Here is an 18,834-nt window from a genome sequence, read left to right on the forward strand (position 1 = left end):
ATAGAAATCAGATGTAACAATATTCAAAAGTGTGTCTCCCATTAGCAAAGTTTTTAAAAGGTTTCAAAAATGAATTTTAAAAGATCACTTCAACAAAGTATTTTGTCCATGTAGGGAATTTATGTTCAAGAGACTTAAAGAATAAATAGTAAAGTATTAAAATAGAGTATTGATCTCAAATACGAGCAGAATCTTAAGTTAATATTTTCTTTAATTAAGAAATTCAAAGGCCAGGTGCAGTGGCTCAAGTCTGTAATCCCAGCACTTTGGGAGGCCGAGGCGGGTGGATCACGAGGTCAAGAGATCGAGACCATCCTGGTCTACATGGTGAAACCCCATCTCTACTAAAAATACAAAAAATTAGCTGGGCATGGTGGTGCGTGCCTGTAATCCCAGCCATTCAGGAGGCTGAGGCAGGAGAATTGCCTGAACCCAGGAGGCGGAGGTTGCAGTGAGCCGAGATCATGCCATTGCACTCCAGCCTGGGTAACAAGAGCGAAACTCCATCTCAAAAAAAAAAGAAATTCAATCCCTTCTAAAAACGTAAGGAAATCCCATATAGCCATTCCTATACCAGTCTCTAGTAGCATTAATTATTTTTCTTACTATGAAATATTTGCACAAAACAAAAATTTATAACCTCCTCTTGCTTCTACTCCTCCACCTAAAGGAATAATCCTCCATTAGCAATACACTTGAAGTCTCTGCAGCACCTAGTATAATTGGGGTGTTGCAACAGGAGATAATGAAGTGGAAAACAAACTGATAGAAGTAGGAGAGAAGAAGAAGAAGAAAAAAACACTTCCACATAGCCCTGGTAGCAAAATAATCACCAAAGCTGGGAAGAAAGGAAACTTCCTAAAAACCCTTTTGAAGTTGTCATAGTCAACTGCTACCAGGTAAATAAAACCCAAACTTTCTACATCGCTAAGACAATACGGCAAATGAAAGTTTCAAAAATGGTAAATTATAGGAAGTAAATTCAGAGATGTCTTCACCCAAAGAACTCAGAGGTAGGGGAAAGATGGAATTTCTGAAATAGGTAAGAAGGGGATTTCCACAGGTTTTCATATATGACTCCCAAGAAAGTACAGGTTACAATGAAACATCCAAGGAGAAAGGAATGGAGCTAAGCAAGCCTTCAGAATCAATCACTGGCGATTGGTTTGGTGGTGGTGGAGGAAGAGTCAGAGAGGAGAGAGAGTGGTGTCATTCTGGGCAAAGATATCCTCAGCCCAGGCAAGGCAGTGGCTACAGAAGGCAGATGGCACAGGAAGAGGTTAGCAGATTGATTGGAAAACAGGAAACCTGGGCTCTTCATTTGCCTCTGCCTAAGAGAACACAGTAGCAGATGATATAAGCAAAAACAGAGCGTTCAAGAATATTCAACTCATTAATTCAGCAAACACGTATGAAGTGGCACCATGCTAGGAAATACCAGAAAGGAAAAAGGATGAACTCTGCTCAAGGCACTCTGTCTAGAAGAAATCTAGCAGAAACACAATATAAACAGAAAACCAGATTATAATATGGTAGTAGAGTGACAAAGAAAGGCCTACAAACTTTGGAACAAAAAGAAGGCTGGTTCTGATACTGTGCTAGAGTTACACAAGACGCAACTATTGGGAGGAACCGGTGAAAACTAACGAAACCCTCTGAATCATCTTTGTAACTTCCCATAAATACACAATTATTTCAAAATTTAAAAAATTTTTTAATATGCAACTTCAAAAAAAAAAAAAAGAAGGCCTCTAGCAAGATCTCAAATATCCTCCACATTGCTAAACCCAACAAACACTATGTTCTCAACTTACTCAACTCAGTGAGAACTTACAAGAGAACTGATTACTCCACCCTGTCTTAAACATTTGGTTCCTGCGGCGTCTGGGACACTGTTCTTCTGGTCCTCCTCACTGGTTACCCCACAGTCTCCTACTTGACTTATTACCTGTTACTCCTCAGGGCTTCTCTGCCTATAGAATATTCCCTGGTGATTCCAGACTTCCCATAACTTTATATATCACTTCTATACTTACTGACACAACTCTGGGCCTGATCTCCCTTCTGAATGCAGGCCTCTGCATCACAACTGGCTACATGACATCAGTCACCATTGGGATGACTAATGAGCAACTCAAATCAATGGCTAAACTACAACTCCATTCACTACAACTCTTCACCTACAAAAAAACTAGGCGTCATGCTTAATTTTTTCTATTATGCCACACACTGTACCTGTAAGTCTCCAAAACTCTCACACCCACCCATTATTCTCAATCTCCAACACCCTCTCCAAGCGGCATCAATTCTTATATAGAATGCTCCCAACAGCCTCATAATATCTCCTTCCTTCTACTCTAACCCCATCCTATTCCACTCTCTGCTCAGCAGCCAGAGGGATCAGAACTCATTCTCTTTCTTAGGTCACAAGAATAAGACTCATTCTCCTTACAAAGCCTGCAAGCCCTACACAATTTGGTCCCGCCTACTTTGCCACACCCATCTCTCTCACCTATCTTTGCTCACCGGCTGGAGCAGATTGGCCTTCTTCCCATTCCTGTGTAAGCATGCTCTTTCCATCCACAAGCTACACATGCTGGGTTCACTCTGCTGAGTCTTTTTCAGCCTTCACATCTCAGTGTAAATCTGACCTCTTCTGATGAACCTTTTCTGACTGTCCTAGGGTAGGCCACCCCAGTCACTCTTTACTTCCTTCAAAGAACTAGTCCAAATCTCAAAGTATTCATTGGTTTTACTTGCCTATCGTCTTATCAATCCTGTTTTTCAATACCTTTTCCTCTCTTAACATATACAACCAATTTCCACTGGAGGAGAAACCTAGACTCCTGTTTACTGATGAATCCCAGAATCAAAAATGAGGTCTAGCACCTAGCAAGTGCAAAAATAAAAAATGTGTTAAATACATTAATCAATTTCTGAAAGAATGGAAGAGAGCTTGGGACTACGTCTCAGCAATCTGTGTTGTGTAGGTATTTGATTAAGTCAACTTATTTATGAAATCCAAGGCAATCTATCCTGGGGGCTTGATGAATGCAGTGGCTTCCCCAGTGGTCAGCTGCATTTTCTGCTATGATATTCTTCATCTGCACTGAGTTATTATTTTTCCCCCAAAGAATTGTAATTTTCTCCCTTCCCTCCCCTGCCTATCCTCTCTCCCAGTCTCTCTACTATGCCTATGTCTTCTTACATTCTAATCATAGCTGTTCGTGGCCACCAAATATTTGATATCAAGTAATGATTTCTCTGATCTAGGTTTTACAGAGGTCTTCCTTCACAAATTGTCACAATAAGCAACTGAAGAAGAGCACAAATTAGAAGACAACATTACAGACAAAACAAGGCAAGGAGAGGGTAAAGATGGTGATCTATCAACGAGGTGATAGACGAAGAGTTAAATGTACTGATGCATTGGAGCTATGAGACCAGCCCAGATGCAAAAGTGTATGAGTGCCCATCTTTTCCATAATCATGAATCAAATAATCTAAACATTTCATGTACAGGCCCAGGCACATCTCTTGGCATTGATATTCACAACTCAAAGGTACAGATAACCTCAGAGGGAAGTTTCACTTAACGTTTGTTAACTCGTACTAGCAAAAGACAGTGGAACGAGTGTGCTGTGCACTCACTGAGTAACTCCATGATATAATTCAGTTTGTAAAATATCATACGCCAAAGTCATTGGATGGCGACGCTTAATGAATTGTCTTCAGATGTATGAGGGGTATTGTTCCTTAAGGATAAGGCTGATTAGAGCTGCACTGCCCAGTACAGGAGCTGCCAGCCACATGTGGCAACTGAGTGATTGAAATGTGGCCAGTCTGAACTGAGATGTGCTATAATTGTAGAATATACATCATCATACTGTAGAATATAGACTTGGAAAAGAATATTAAAATTCTTGAAATTTTTATATTAATTATAACTGGTAACATTACATATGATAATATTTTTGTATACTGGGTTAAATAAAATGTTATAGGCTGGGCGCAGTGGATCACGAGGTCAACAGATTGAGACCATCCTGGTCAACATGGTGAAACCCCGTCTCTACTACAAATACAAAAAATTAGCTGGGCATGGTGGCGCATGCCTGTAATCCCAGCTACTCAGGAGGCTGAGGCAGGAGAATTGCCTGAACCCAGGAGGCAGAGGTTGCGGTGAGCCAAGATCGTGCCATTGCACTCCAGCCTGGGTAACAAGAGCGAAACTCCATCTCAAAAAATAAATAAATAAATAAAATATTATAAAAATAATTTCATCTGTTTTTACTTTTTGTAATGTGGCTGTAGGAAAACTAAAATTACATAAATGACCATCATGTATGGCTCACATTATATTTCCACTGACAGTACTGGGTTCTCAGGGATGGTTAACTCTTTAGGGATGCTTGGCCCATTGGTTCGGAGTCTGCTCTGGAGTAAGCTCAGAAACCAGTTCATCAAAGAGAAATAAGCTCTGGTTCATATTAACAAAAGATATAACAGAGAACATCAATCTTTTAACATCAACAATTGCTGGAAGATGGAACAGATCCTCTTCTGGTACTAGTGAAGGTTTCTTACTTGGCTACTTATATAGCCAAGACATCCCCATTCTGTCATGGAGATATTGGCGGGACAAAGCAAACTATTAACCAAGAATTGCTTGACAAGGATAAAATGTAAGTAAATGAGTCAGAGTCTGACAGGACACTGTGCCCACAGAGCCTAATCTAGACTCAAGAAGTTTCTAGATTAGAGAAGCAAAGGCCTAGAGAAATCCCCAAAAGCATTTTAGAATACAGACCAAAACTTTCTATCCTCCCACATCAAGTTTTTATTCAAACATGTACATTTATAAGAGAAATTCAATCCATCTTATATGTGTATTTTCCTCTTAAAGTCACAAAGTGACTCCAAATCTGAAAAGAATGCATTTTAAAGAACTGCAAATATGAAAATATTCTATCTCTATGGTTTCAGAGTTTCCTAATTTTTTATACTTCTACACAAGACAGTCTCTTCCCGCTAGAAACTGTTATTTATATTAACACCATCTAGCTAATTTTCCACCTGTATTTCTTAAAAATTACCAAAATTCTACACTATTTCTGAATCCATTTTTTTTAAGACACAAGAAAATTCCAAAGATTTTATTTCTTACTCTAGTGCTATTGCTACATAGTACAAACAGAAGACCTTCAACTAAATGTAACATTGTTATCACGGAGTTCCTTAAAAAAAAGACCCCATCTATTGTTATAATTCTTATTCATTTTATTTTTATTGATACTAAACTGTCGCCCAGGCTGGAGTAAAGTGGCATGATCATAGCTCACTGCAGCCTCCAAATCCTAGGCTCAAGAGACTCACCTGCCTCAGCTTCCTGAGTACCTGGGACTACCTGTGCGTGCCACCATGCCTGGCTAAGTTTTGCGGGGGATAGGGATGGGGGGTCTGGCTATGTTGCCCAGACTGGTCTCAAACTCCTCACCTTAAGTGATCCTCCCACCTTGGCCTCCAAAGCACTGGGATTACAGGATGAGCCACTGGGCCTGACCTCTTGTTCTTTTTAGTTTCAGAAGTTGACACTGTGATTCTGAGATACAGTATTTCAGAATGATGGGTCATATCTCAAAATGACCCATATTCATTGGGTTATCTATTGTATGTATGTAGAGGGCTGTAGATCTACTGTATGTGTATAGAGTCTATAGCCCTCTACATACATACAATAGATGACCCAATGAATGATGCCACCTTTTGTTTATAGCTGTTGTCCTCTGGGATTTCATAATAACATTGCTAGACAAACAGAGAAAATATCAAATCTTGAAAAATTAAAAGGAAACTGGAGGAAAAAAAAATAAGTGATAATCTTTACTATCCCAGTATCACCATGCTGGGACTATCATTTCATCCTAAACAAATGCAAAGGTATGACACAACTACACAGGACGCAGAGCCACATTCCCGTTAGGCAACTCTGATGAAAGAGGTTCATGTGGCTCTACCTGCTCCCGAATCACTAAGATACCTCTTTCCTGGAAACCTGGGTGCTGTCATTTTAAATAACTGCTAGGTATAGAAATATATAGAATTATCAAAAGTTAACTCCCCCGCCCACAAAGTGGGTAATTTTACATGTAAAATAAAGCAGCCCTCAAAATGTAAACCTTGCTACACTTAATGTGTCTGTAATCATGAGATAAGGCTGCCCTTTCCTAGGACTGGCATATGGAATAAGTCAAAATAGATTGCTCCGTATTTGTTTCTACTGCTGCTCTATCAAGTTACCACAAAGTTAGTGGCTTAAAAGAACACAAGTTTTTTTCTCTTACAGTTCTGGAGGTCAGAAGTCCAAAATGGATCCCTCTGAGCTAAACATCACAGTGTCAGGAGGACTATGCTTCTTTCTGGGGGCTCCAAAGGAGAACTCATTCCCTTGCCTCCTCCAACTTCTAGAGACTATGTGCATTCCTTGGCTCATGGCCTCCTTCCATTTTCAAAGCCAGCAATGGCTGTTTGAGTTTTTCCAATAATGTGAACTCTCCTGTTGTGACTCTTTTGCTTCCCTTTCCCCACCAAAGGTCCCTGTAATTACACTGGGCTCACCCAGATGACCCAGGATGATCTTAATATCAACGTCAGCTGGTCAGCACCCTTAACTCCATCTGCAACCTGAATTCCCCTTCCTATGAAGGATGAGTGACAATCCTTTATCTGAAATGCTTGGGACTAGAAGTGTTTTAGACTTTGGATTTTTAAAAAATTTTGTAATATTTTCATTTATTTTTCATATACATCTTATACACACAGCTTGAAGGTAATTTTCTATGTTTTAAATAATTTTGTGCATGAAACAAAGTTCTGACTATTCTAACTGTGACCCATCACATGAGGTTAGGTGTAGAATTTTTCACTTATGGTGTCACACTGGCACTCAAAAAGTTTCAGATAGTGGAGCATTTTGAATATTTGGGTTAGAAATGTTCAAGCTGTGTAACACAACAGATTCATAGGTTCTGGGAATTAGGATGTGAATATCTTTGGGGAGCCATTATTCTGCTTACTACCATCTCCAACAGTAATTAGAAAACAAAGAAACCTCAAGTGTACAAGCTACTCTCCTTCAATGAAGATTTTTAACTAATTTACAGCAAATGAAAACACTAAAGCTTAAAAAAAAAAAGAATGCTGCAGGCCTGAGATTGCTGCTCTTCTTGCTCAGCTGAGTGAGGGTCGGAAGAATGCATGCTTCCTTCCCAGACTCACCACCAGGGTCAACCATGCACTCAGAAGCGTTTACAGAGAAATGCTTGACAACACCATAGTGAAAATTAGTATCATCGTCTTTTTTGGTGGGGGAGGGGAAGAATCTCACTCTGTCACCCAGGCTGGAGTGCAGGGATGCATCTTGGCTCACTGTAGCCTCAACCTCCCAGGCTTAGGCAATCCTCCCACCTCGGCCTTGCAACTAGCTGGGACTTCAGGTGCATACCACCAGGCCTGGCAAATTTTTGTGTTTTTTATAGCTGTGGGGTTGCATCATGTTGTCTGGGCTGGTTTCGAACTCCTAGACTCAAGCCATCCACCCTCCTTCGCCTCCCAAAGCGCTGGGACTACATGCATGAGCCACAGTGCCCAGTCTATCAATGTCTTTCAATAGCAACATTGAAATATATAATCCAGTTGTAATCCTCCACATGGTAAATCACAAGGAGTTGATCATATGTTTGACTAGGTGCAATTTTTTCTTTGGCAAAATTGCATACACAAGGACACAAATAGGGCCCAAACTATGAGAAACATGCTAGATTCCATTAGCAACAGGGCGGTTATCAGTCAGACTGCCTGCTTTCAAAATCTAATTCAACTATTTACTACCTGTGTGGCCTTAGGCAAGTGTCTTATCCTCGCAGTGTCTCAAGTGGGGATCCTTAAAGTGTTTTTTAGGAGTAAATGAGTAACAGTTCTACGTACTTAGAGCAAATCCTGGCACATAGTGAACATAAGTATTTGCTAAATAAACTTTCAAATGTTCCTGCTTGCTGCTTATAAGTTGCCAATCAAACTATATTTCAAGGGAGCAAACTTCTCAGCCCTAGCTAATTTACCATATGGCACATATTTTACATATATGCAAATATATTCAATGGCATTCATGCAGAAGAAGTGGTATATTACACTAACCAGAACAATACCCTTTGTTGCTATTACAGTTCGGTAGCAACTACTGGGATAGTAATAACTGGGTGGTTAAAAAACTCGCTGAACAAATGCAAATATCAGAAGACAGTAGCAGCTGTGTTAAATAAACTGTCTCAGAGCCTCCTAAAGAAAGACGCACAGCATCGGCGAGGACAGTAGGGTTTGTGATTCTTAATGGGCCAGGCATTTCCTGGGACAGTGGTGTTCATGGTACAATACTCCCCAGAAGCCTAAGCTCTGTGAGGGACAGTACCAGTTGTGCTAGACTACGGCTACCAGCATCTGCTGAGAGGGCAGGCATATTGTAGCTGTGGCTTCAAAAGCTTTTCAGCATTCACAGCTGATGTTATATACTTCTTATGAAAGTTCTTCAATTCAATGGCAGTGTACAAACCAACTTCAATCATATTATTTTAACTCACCCAAAAAGTGGGAGGGAAAACTACAGGGCAGGATCCAGCTCCTATCAGCACAGGCAAGATGTAACACATGAATGTGGAAATACCATTCCAAAACAAACATGCTACCTTAACGAGAAAGTATGATTCCATTTGACGCAATAGGATTAAAATTTTTGTTTTAAAAGTTAGAATTGCAGCTTATATGCAAAAAATGATTGCTGAGCCCCTGAATGTGTACTATGAAGCAGGCTTACTCTCAATGTTTTCTACATGGGAGCCATGTAATTTGTATAGTCACCTTATGGGGTAAATATTCTTTTACTCCCATTATGCAGCCAGGAAATGAAAGCTCACCTGTGGAAGCTGCTCCAGGGCATCTAGTGATGAGCAGCAGTGCTTTGACTCAAGTCCAAGCCGGCCTGACTAAGCCTGTCAGGGTTCACCTCTGGCATAATTTCATGACCTTAAGGCAGCACAGGCCAGAGTTCCAGGAGAACTCTGAACAGGAGAGTTCCAGGAGAGCGTACACATACAATCCTATATCAAATAATATCTCTCAAAACCTAACATATCTCTGAAGCTAGTGGAGAGAAGACAGAAAGCCATGCAGGGTACTGGGAAGTGCATGGCATTAGCATCAGCTGGGCCTGGCCTCAAATCCCCGCTCCACTTTCCACCGGCTCTGTACTATTTGCTTCCTTAAGGGGACTTTTGCCCTATTTCATCTTTAAACACTTTCCAAATTGTTTCCATACCTCCAGAGTGGATACAATTCCTATTTTGCAGAGCTGTCTGAAGATGAAGATAGCAGTTCATTTAATCTTCGCTTGTACTTATAATATGTATCATTATTTAACCACCACTATTTGTCAACACTAATTCCAACTTCTGTGTTTGGGGAAGCTTGGAGAACCCAACTGTGTGGACAATTAACCTCTGTTTCAAAGACTTAACTTCACATTCAACTAATGCTGAAAGTCTTCCTGAACGGTCTCCAGTTATCTTTGGAAACAGGACTCTATCTAAGGTTTAATATCCAGAATCTATGAGGAACTTAAATTCACACGAAAAAAACAACCTCATTAAACAATGGGCAAAAGCCACAAATGGACATTTCTCCAAAGACAACATACACACAGTCAACAAGCATACTAAAAAAATGCTCAACATCATTAATTACTAGAGAAATGCAAATCAAAATCACAATAGATACCATCTCATACTAGTCAGAATGGTTATTAGTAAAGTTGAAAAAACATGCTGGCAAGGTTTCAGAGATAAGGGAACACTTATATACCACTGGTGGGAATGTAAATTAGCTCAGCTAATGACTGTGGAAAGCAGTTTAGAGATTTCTCAAAGAACTTAAAACAGAACTACCATTTAACCCAGCAATCCCATTACTAGCTATAGAGACAAAGGAATATAAATCAAACTCATTCAACCATAAAAGTGATGCACATGTATGTTCATCACAGCATTATTCACAATAGCAAACACATGTAATCAACCTAGATGCCCATCAACAGTGGACTGGATGAAGAAAATGTACATATACACCATGGAATACTATGCAGTCATAAAAAAATGAAATAATGTCTTTTGCAGCAACATGGATGTAGCTGGAGGCCATTATACTAAGTGAATTACCAAAGGAACAGAAAACCAAATACTGCATGTTCTCACTTATACGTGGGAGCTAAACACTGAGTACACATGAACCCTAAGAAGGGAACAACAGACACTGGGGCCTACCTGAGGGTAGAGGGTGGGAGGAGGGTGAAGACTGAAAAACTACCTATCGGGGTACTATGCTATCTGAGTGACAAAATAATATGTACATCGAACCCCTGTGACACACAATCTACCCATGTAACAAACCTGCACACCCAAAATAAAAGCTGGAAGGAAAAACAAAGGAATTGCATGGCTGAGCAGGGTGGCTCACATCTGTTATCCAAGTACTTTGGAAGGCTGCGGTGGGTGGATTGCTTGAGTTCAGGCATTCAAGATCAGCCTGGGCAGCATAGCAAGACTCTATCTCAATTTAAAAAATTAATTAAAAGAATAATAATATAAATAGTATATAGGAGTATGGTGGAAGAAAAAGCTGTACATATAAGAGAAACACTCAATTCAGTTAAAGCTTCTTCAAAAAAATATGCACTAGTTTGAAAACTTTAAGCAAGATATCAATTTAAATAAAATCAATATAAACATGAAATTATAAGGCTGAATTTCAAACTGTGTAGGGGTTTGGCAATAGAAGGAAAACCAGTTATAAAATAACTCATTATCCAATTTGACTTTAATTCTATTAGCTTTTTCTTTAAACTTTGCTTTGACTTACAAGTCATTGTAGAAATCAAGAAAGAAAACTGATCTGGGGGTCTGTATGAAGGGGCTGAAACGAACACTATTCATATTCTAACATCCATTATCAAAACCTTAAAGATAAATCAACTAACTGGAAATCAAAATAGAAAACTCAAGAAAAAATTAAAATTTTGACTCAGAGTAGCAAAGATGTGTTATTGTAAAACTTGAGAATGTTTCAAGAAATGCTTTATATTTAGAATGAAAATTTCTTGCACTTTCATTAAATCATCCCCAAAATTTCAAACAACGGATGTGCAATGTTTTTAAAGAAAAAGGTGCCCTGTTTAAAAATGATGGAACTTATTCTAAAGCTAGTGACAAATCTGCTAATGCAACACCTGACTGTATTTAATTCATCACTGGGTTCTAACGCTTCCTCAAACTGTAGAAGTAGAACGTCCTTCAGAGAGTTCCCCAGCAAAATTAGCACCACTCCATTCTGCTATATTTCCCCACAAGACATTTAGCTGCATGGCTAATAAAAATAACAAACACAAACAGTACTTTAAGAAAGTTTGTATGTTCCCTTTTCAAGAGATAAATCCCTCGCATAATGAGCTACTGCTCCACTGTGTGGCTCCACAAAGAAGGTTGATCCTGCTGCTGAATCTTATGAGACACACTAAAGGAAGGCAGAAATTAAGACTTACATTTTAAGTTAAAGAGACAGGGAAAAGCTCTCAAATTCTGAATACAGTTTAGGAAAAAGGGCAGCTAAATTAAACATTATGTTTCACCTTTTAAAATGCAAAATAACTGAAATATTTGTAAATGTGTACAGATATAGCTAGAACGATTTCAGGCAGACCTGCTTAATATAGTGAGAAACTAAGTGTTCAGCAAGACGGGTTTGGTTGAGACACAGCCACTAAAACAGAAAACTAAAAATGATGCTGTGTAAGCCTATGTTAGTGACATACAGCTGTCCATATGTGGATGAGGAGAGAAAAAGTAAGTTGGAATATAGAGAATGAACCCATTTTTGTAGAGATAAATGTTAGCTTTGCCAACTTCAGGAAAGTTACTTAATTTCCCTAAACAGTTTTATCCTCAGTAAAAGAAGGTAATAAGAGCACCTACGTCACTGCGGAGTGCGCATTACAAGAAATTTGATGTATAAAGCAACTGTCAGGTTGCCTGACACGTACTGGGATCAATACCTTGTCAGCTCTTTGTGTTATCTGTTGTATAGGGGCGAAAAATAGAGAAGGCGCAGATATAAATGTTAAATGATTTTCTAGATGGTAAAATTATGGCAGACTTGTTTTACCTATACTTTTAAATTTCCATAAGTAACACATTACGTATAATATGTGGAAAACTAATACATTAGAATACTCATACACTGATAATCCTCTTAAAAATCTATGATAGTGCTTTGTTCACAGCAAATAATTCTTTTTTTTTTTTTTTTTTGAGACAGAGTATCGCTCTTTCACCCAGGCTGGAGTGCAGTGGCGCAATCTCACTGCAACCTCCGCCTCCTGGGTTCCAGCAATTCTCCTGCCTCAGCCTCCCGAGTAGCTGGGACTACAAGCACACGCCATCATGCTCAGCTAATTTTTGTATTTTTAGTAGAAATAGTTTCCCCATGTTGGCCAGGCTGGTCTTGAACGTCAGACATCAGGTGGTCTGCCTGCCTTGGCCTCCCAAAGTGCTGGGATTACAGGTGTGAGCCACTGTGCCTGGCCACACAGCAAATATATCTTAGTCTAGGTGAACTGGCCTTTGAGATTTCATTTAAGCAGGCTTGGTTTGAATATTTAAAATTATTTAAACTGAAGCGCTACAATTGTCTATATTTTATTGGATAAAGCAAGGAATACTTCTATTATTCAGTTTCATAAAGAATTTATGAGCCCCTATTCAAGACCATTCAAAATGCCACCAGATCTCCCAGTAACAGTGGGAGCCTAATCACTTCTCGTCTCTTCCCAAATTCTCAGCACTCTTTTTTTTGACTCCTTTTTTCCCCCTTAATAATCACAGCCTGAGATCTCTACTGGACTGTAAGTCTTCTGTAGCAACTATCTCCTTCATTTGCATTGCTAGCACACAGCAAGGTGGCTGTTACATATAATATTATATATATTATATTTAATATATATAATACATATATATTAAAGGTTCTGCAAATAAATACAAATAAATATCTGGTACTAGTAGTTCAAAACAAAGTCTTCACTTTCCCAATTGAGACAATGAGCTAAAGGTGGGTAGAACATCGCTTAGTCTAAAACTGTCCAAAACTCTCAGTAATTATTCCTTTAAAAAAGAAACATCTCACCTCAAAGTATCACTTCAAAAAAAGTTCTCACTGGTATTCCACTGTCTATTTTAATAGTTTTAAGATTATTTGTTTTTTCCCCCTATATTTTGTTTAAAGTCCCACAGAAATCCCAGAGAGTTTAAGTAAACTTGCTTAAAGGAACACAGCTTAGAGAGCCTCAGGCCTCCTGGATTCCCGTGTCTATGATCTCACACTAACTGTGGTAAGACAGCTCCCAAATCTTTCACCCTAAGAGTTGTTGTTATAGTTATGGTAAGAGGAAATGTCTTCACTAACACGGGTACAAGTTCTAAAGTTTCTTCCAAACATTTCCTAGGGTTTTCACGAGATTCTGGGAGGGGAGAAACTCAGAACAGGTTGTAGCCACCTCAAGGTGTCCAAGTCAACCAGCTTTACTTAAAAATGAAACTAAAGGAATCAAATTAAACATTAACTTGTTTAAAAAAAAAAAAAAGCACACTTCAACCAGACTATTGTGAAGAATATTAGATGATCAATGAAAGGGCCTAAAGAGAAAATTTTGCACTGCTTCTTTAAAAAAAAAAAAAAAGGTAAAGGTAAAGTTAGCTTCCTACACCTCCTTTCTTCCTGTAAATTCCAGGTTGTCACTTTCAGCCATTGCTCTGACATTGTTTAAACAGTAAATGGCAGTTCCCATGACACAGGATGGAAACCATAACCTTCTCAGGTATCCTCAGTCAAATGTTTAACTTGCTGGAAACCTCACTTCCCTATCTAAGGAACTTGCCAAAGAATTTCACACACTAACCCTCAGCCCCCTAGGCTTATAAGGACATTCTGTGGAAATTAATTGGTTGTTACCTAAGCATACTATTATTTATATATAAACAGCTATAATTTGTTGGGGTCTGCTTTGTATTAGACATGAGAGGTCTTTTGCGCTTTAATCCTCATTATTATCCTCATTATTAATCCTTATTTAATCCATCTTATCTTAAGTAGTTATAATCCCATTTTACTGGTTCAGAATGTTTAATGTGCCTGAGCATCCACCGTTAATAGAGGAAACTGGGAATGAAACCAAGGATTTGAAAAGTTAGGTACAGATTCAAAATTCACACCGAATCCAGTGACACTAAACAGCTGAATCTCTTCAAAACATAACGCACGTGTCGAAATGACTTTAAGGTCATTTTATAGAGCAGGCAAGACTTGAAACAGAGGAATGGCAACACTAATAAATAAAAAGACTACAGGACATAATATTGTGAGTTGGTTTCAAGATGTGGATAATTAATAATTATCCATACCGCTAGATGGATGTTGACAGTGGTTCACTTCCCCTTATTTTCACTGAGAAACCAAGTCTCCCCTTCTGTAAGGGGAGCAGCTCTGGAATGCCACACGTTGAAGGGTTTCCGTGTGGGTTGCCCAGAGCTGAGCTGTTACTGTTCACACATCATCAGTAGGTGCCTCTCGGAAAAAAAAAAGAAAGAAAGAAAAGAAAAACAAACCACACACACAGTCCCTCCTCCACCACCTGAACTTCAGCCCTGATCTCCAGAGTGGCTCTGGACAATTTGTGGTTTAACCTGTGCCCTTTCAACGCCAGGACCCAGGTGCCCGACACAGGTTACAAATGAATGAGCTGACTGCTTGAGCTAGGAGACTAAGGCACACATCCCTCCTCCAGCCGACAAAATCGAGGAAGGATGCCCTGGGCGGGGAGGGTGGGGGCCAGATTAGAGCCACGTACCTGCTTCGCAATCCACCTTCCCCCTACCGCGCTTCGGAGGACTCGCGGCACCCCAGCCCATCCTCCTCCCGGCCCCTCCGCGCGCTCCTTACCCGCTGGCGGCCGGGGCTCCAGACACTCCCAGCTGAAGGCACTTGCTCCCGGAAAAGGGATCTGCCAGGGGACAGAGTCTGCTGCCGCAGCCGCGGCGGCCAGCTCCCGGCGTCACCACCACCCGGCCGAAGCCGCTAGAAAGTTTGCACGGGGTCTCGCCCTCCCACGCCGCAGCCCGGAGAGGGGAAGCAGCTCTCCTGGTCCCTCTCGCGGCCGCCGCCCCCGAGGCCGCACTCGGCGGCGCTGCAGCACGGGCCAGACTCCTAGAGGCGGAGGGCGGCTCCGTGCGCGCTGAGGGCGGGGTCTCCCCGCCCCACTCGGCCCGCAGCGCGGCGCTCAGTGTTGACCGCGGCCCGGCGCCCGCTCTCCCCGCCTGCCGCGCGCGGCCCGCTCCTTGCGCCCTGCGCCCAGCGCGCTCCTGACATCATTCATTCTCTTACACCCTCGCCCGCCCACTCCATTTCCAAACAGTGACTCACCCGTCGGCCCGGTGGCAGCAGTGCCCGTCCCTGCTGCCGTGGCTCTCCTGGAGCAGAGTGGAGCTCGAAAAACATGCGCGACTTCTTAAGAAGAAAATCGCAGCCGACCCTCCCCTCGTGGCTGTTTAAGGTGCAGGGAAGGAGGGGCTTGGCAGGCAGGGCAGATTGGCTCCGGGCGGAAAGGCTGAGGGCCTGGAGCTGACTTCCCCGAGCGGTGACAGAGATCAATCTGGGAAAGTTCTTCGGGTGCCACTCCCAGCAACTTTCAGGGGTGGGGCTGAAACGGGATCCCCCACTCCTGAACCCGGCCTATTTCGGAAACTGCTTCCTGACAGCGTGTGAGTGGGCTTGGGAGCGCCAGCGTTGATTCAGAGGGTGTTGACTGGGCCTAGGTCAAAGAGGTGGGTTTCCAAACCTCACAGCGTTGCCTGGCAAGGTTAGTCATCAGTCCGCATGATGTGAGCTGGAAGGGTGCTCCAAGCTAAAGAGTCTGGCAGTACTGTCCCTTTCATGCCTAACCATAGTGTCATTTGTCCTGTTAATTGATCTGCTTCTCATTTAAGGATAAGGAACAGTCACTAAAATAAACAGTGAAAGTTGTTATTTGCTTAACTGAATACTGCGCTTTTCCACAGCTTTTGGGATGCACAGCAGCCATGCGTGGCTTCATCGAAGGCCTCTGTAGTTCTGTTTTTAAAGGGGGATTGCCGTCTTTAAAATGGTCACGATTCTACATTGTCCTGGAGTTGCTATTCATACACCTCTGGGCAGTTTTCAAAGTGAATGATGGCACCCTCAGGGAATCTAACTAGGAATGACCAGTCCGAGGGAATTTGGCCAAATCTTTATTGACGTATGTTTTACATTAATGTCTACTTCTGGACAAGGTAATTATGTTTAGGATTTGCACTGGTTTATGGGTGCTTCCACATAATCCAACAAAAATAATGAGGGGAATCTGGGTTTTTGGTACAGGTATCATGTGGGTCAACGTCATTTGTCTGCGGTTATTAAAGATAATGGTAATAGCAAAGAATATGCAGGGCACGCAGTCCCCAAACTCACAACCTTAAGATGTCACAGCACAGGCAACCAAAGAAAAAAATGGACAAATGGGATCATATCAAGCTAAAAAGCTTCTGCACAGCAAAGGAAACAAAGTGAAGAGACAACCCCCCGAATGGGAACTATCTGTCTGACAAGGGATTAATAACCAGAATATATGAGGAGTTCCAACAACTCTATAGGGAAAAAAAATCTAATAACCCAAATAATAAATGGGCAAAAGATCTGAATAGACATTTCTCAAAAGAAGACCTACAAATAGCAAACAGGTATATGAAAAGGTGCTCAGGCAGTAACAAAGGCTGACAAGGATGTCGAAAAAAAGGAACCCTCGTACACTGTTTCTGGGAATGTAAATTAGTAAAACCACTATGTAACAGTGTGGAAGAAGTTCCTCATAAAACTAAAAATAGAGATACCATATGACCCAGCAATTCCACTGCTAGGTTTATACCCCCCAAAAAGGAAATCAATATATCAAAGAGATACCTGCACTTCTATGTTTATTGCACCAGTGTTCAAAATAGCCAGGATTTGGAATCAACCTAAGTGTCCATCAACAGATGAATGGATAAAGAAACGGTTAGGTCAGTCATAAAAAAGAATGAGATCCTGGCATTTGCAACAACATAGTTGGAACTGGAGGTCATTATGTTAAGTGAAATAAACCAGGCACAGAAACACAAATTTCACATGTTCTCAGTTTTTCGTGGGAGCTAACATTTAAAACAAACTAATGGAGATAGACAGTAGAATGATGGTTCAGAGGCTGAGCAGGGTAGAGGGGTTGGTTAATGGGTAAAAAAATATATAGCTAGGTAGAATGAATAAGATCTAGTAGTTGATAGCAAAACAGGAAGACTAGAATTGTACATTTTAAAATAATTAAGAATATAATTAGATTGTTTGTAACACAAAGGATAAACACTTGAGGTGGTGGATACTCCATTTACCCTGATGTGATTATTACGCATTATATGCCTATATCAAAGTAGTCTGTGTACCCCATAAATATATTTTCCTACTATGCACCTATAAAGATAAAATTTTAAAAAAATATAAAACCGGCCGGGCACGGTGGCTCATGCCTGTAATCCCAGCACTTTGGGAGGCCAAGGTGGGTGGATCACGAGGTCAAGAGATCGGGACCATCCTGGTAAATATGGTGAAACCCTGTCTCTACTAAAAATACAAAAAATTAGCTGGGCACGGTGGCGCGTGCCTGTAATCCCCGCTACTCAGGACGCTGAGGCAGGAGAATTGCTTGAACCCAGGAGGTGGAGGTTGCAGTGAGCCGAGATCCCGCCATTGCACTCCAGCCTGGGTAACAAGAACGAAACTCCGTCTCAAAAAAAAAAATATATATATATATATGTGTGTGTGTGTGTGTGTGTGTGTGTGTGTATATATATATAACCAAAGAAAAAAGATATTGTCACAATACAGAAGTTTCCCCCAAATCAAAATGCTCCTAAAATTATCCAAGGGCTCAACATCATTGCTGTGGAAAATAGACTCTTTTAAAGCTACTTTTAAAGGTAAGAACCCAAATTGAGTTATTTCAAAAGTTATTGTGCTGGGGCTTATGTTTTTCTTCTTCAATAAGGAGCTCATTTTCAAATTTACGAAGCCTAGGCATTTTGCCTAGAAGACAATAGCAAATGGATTGGTTTGCTAGGATGCAGTTAAAATTCAAACCAGCAGTTTTTATAGACAATCACAGAGCTAATTCAGAAGCGTGGGTGTCCTATCCATTGGTAACACTGAATGACTCGATTCAAATGTGTAGCCATCTGTAAGCAAGTTTGGGTGAATATCCCACCTACTCCCTACTTCATGATCCAAATATTTGGACATTTTGGGATATGTCTAAATACAATTTTCTGCAGATCTCAAATGATATTGCAGGCTTTTTGGCCTGTGTACATGGATAAAGTCAAAATGCTCCAAGCAAAGCCTGCAGTTCTGTCTGCACCGTTGTCTGATGTAAGTCCCGAAGTTCCCTCATAAGCCTCTGTATGGAAGGCTATTGAGTGACTAGTTTGAATTAGTGGTTACTACTGTGCCTCAGTTTAAATATTCTGAAATAAATAATTTTATTATACCACTTAAATATCCCCAGGTAAATAAATAATATAATTGATAATGGATGATCTGAAATTTTCAATCTATTCATTGTCAACATATAAGAAAGCA

The 18,834-nt window shown here is 40.7% G+C and overlaps 1 protein-coding gene across 3 annotated transcripts in view; it reads right to left on the reverse strand.

Annotated features, from left to right (window-relative positions):
* The window catches only part of SGMS2 (sphingomyelin synthase 2), an 89,216-nt gene extending 73,584 nt beyond the window's left edge, over nt 1-15,632 (reverse strand). For all 3 annotated transcript variants that reach the window (XM_002745508.6, XM_078366725.1, XM_017970368.4), the window contains exon 1: nt 15,574-15,632. The gene's annotated coding sequence lies outside the window, so the exon portion shown is untranslated. The remainder of the gene's footprint in view (nt 1-15,573) is intronic.
* Nucleotides 15,633-18,834: the final 3,202 nt, after the last annotated feature.

This window comes from Callithrix jacchus, chromosome 3 (genome assembly GCF_049354715.1).
Source record: "Callithrix jacchus isolate 240 chromosome 3, calJac240_pri, whole genome shotgun sequence".
Classification (NCBI taxonomy): Eukaryota; Metazoa; Chordata; class Mammalia; order Primates; family Cebidae; genus Callithrix; species Callithrix jacchus.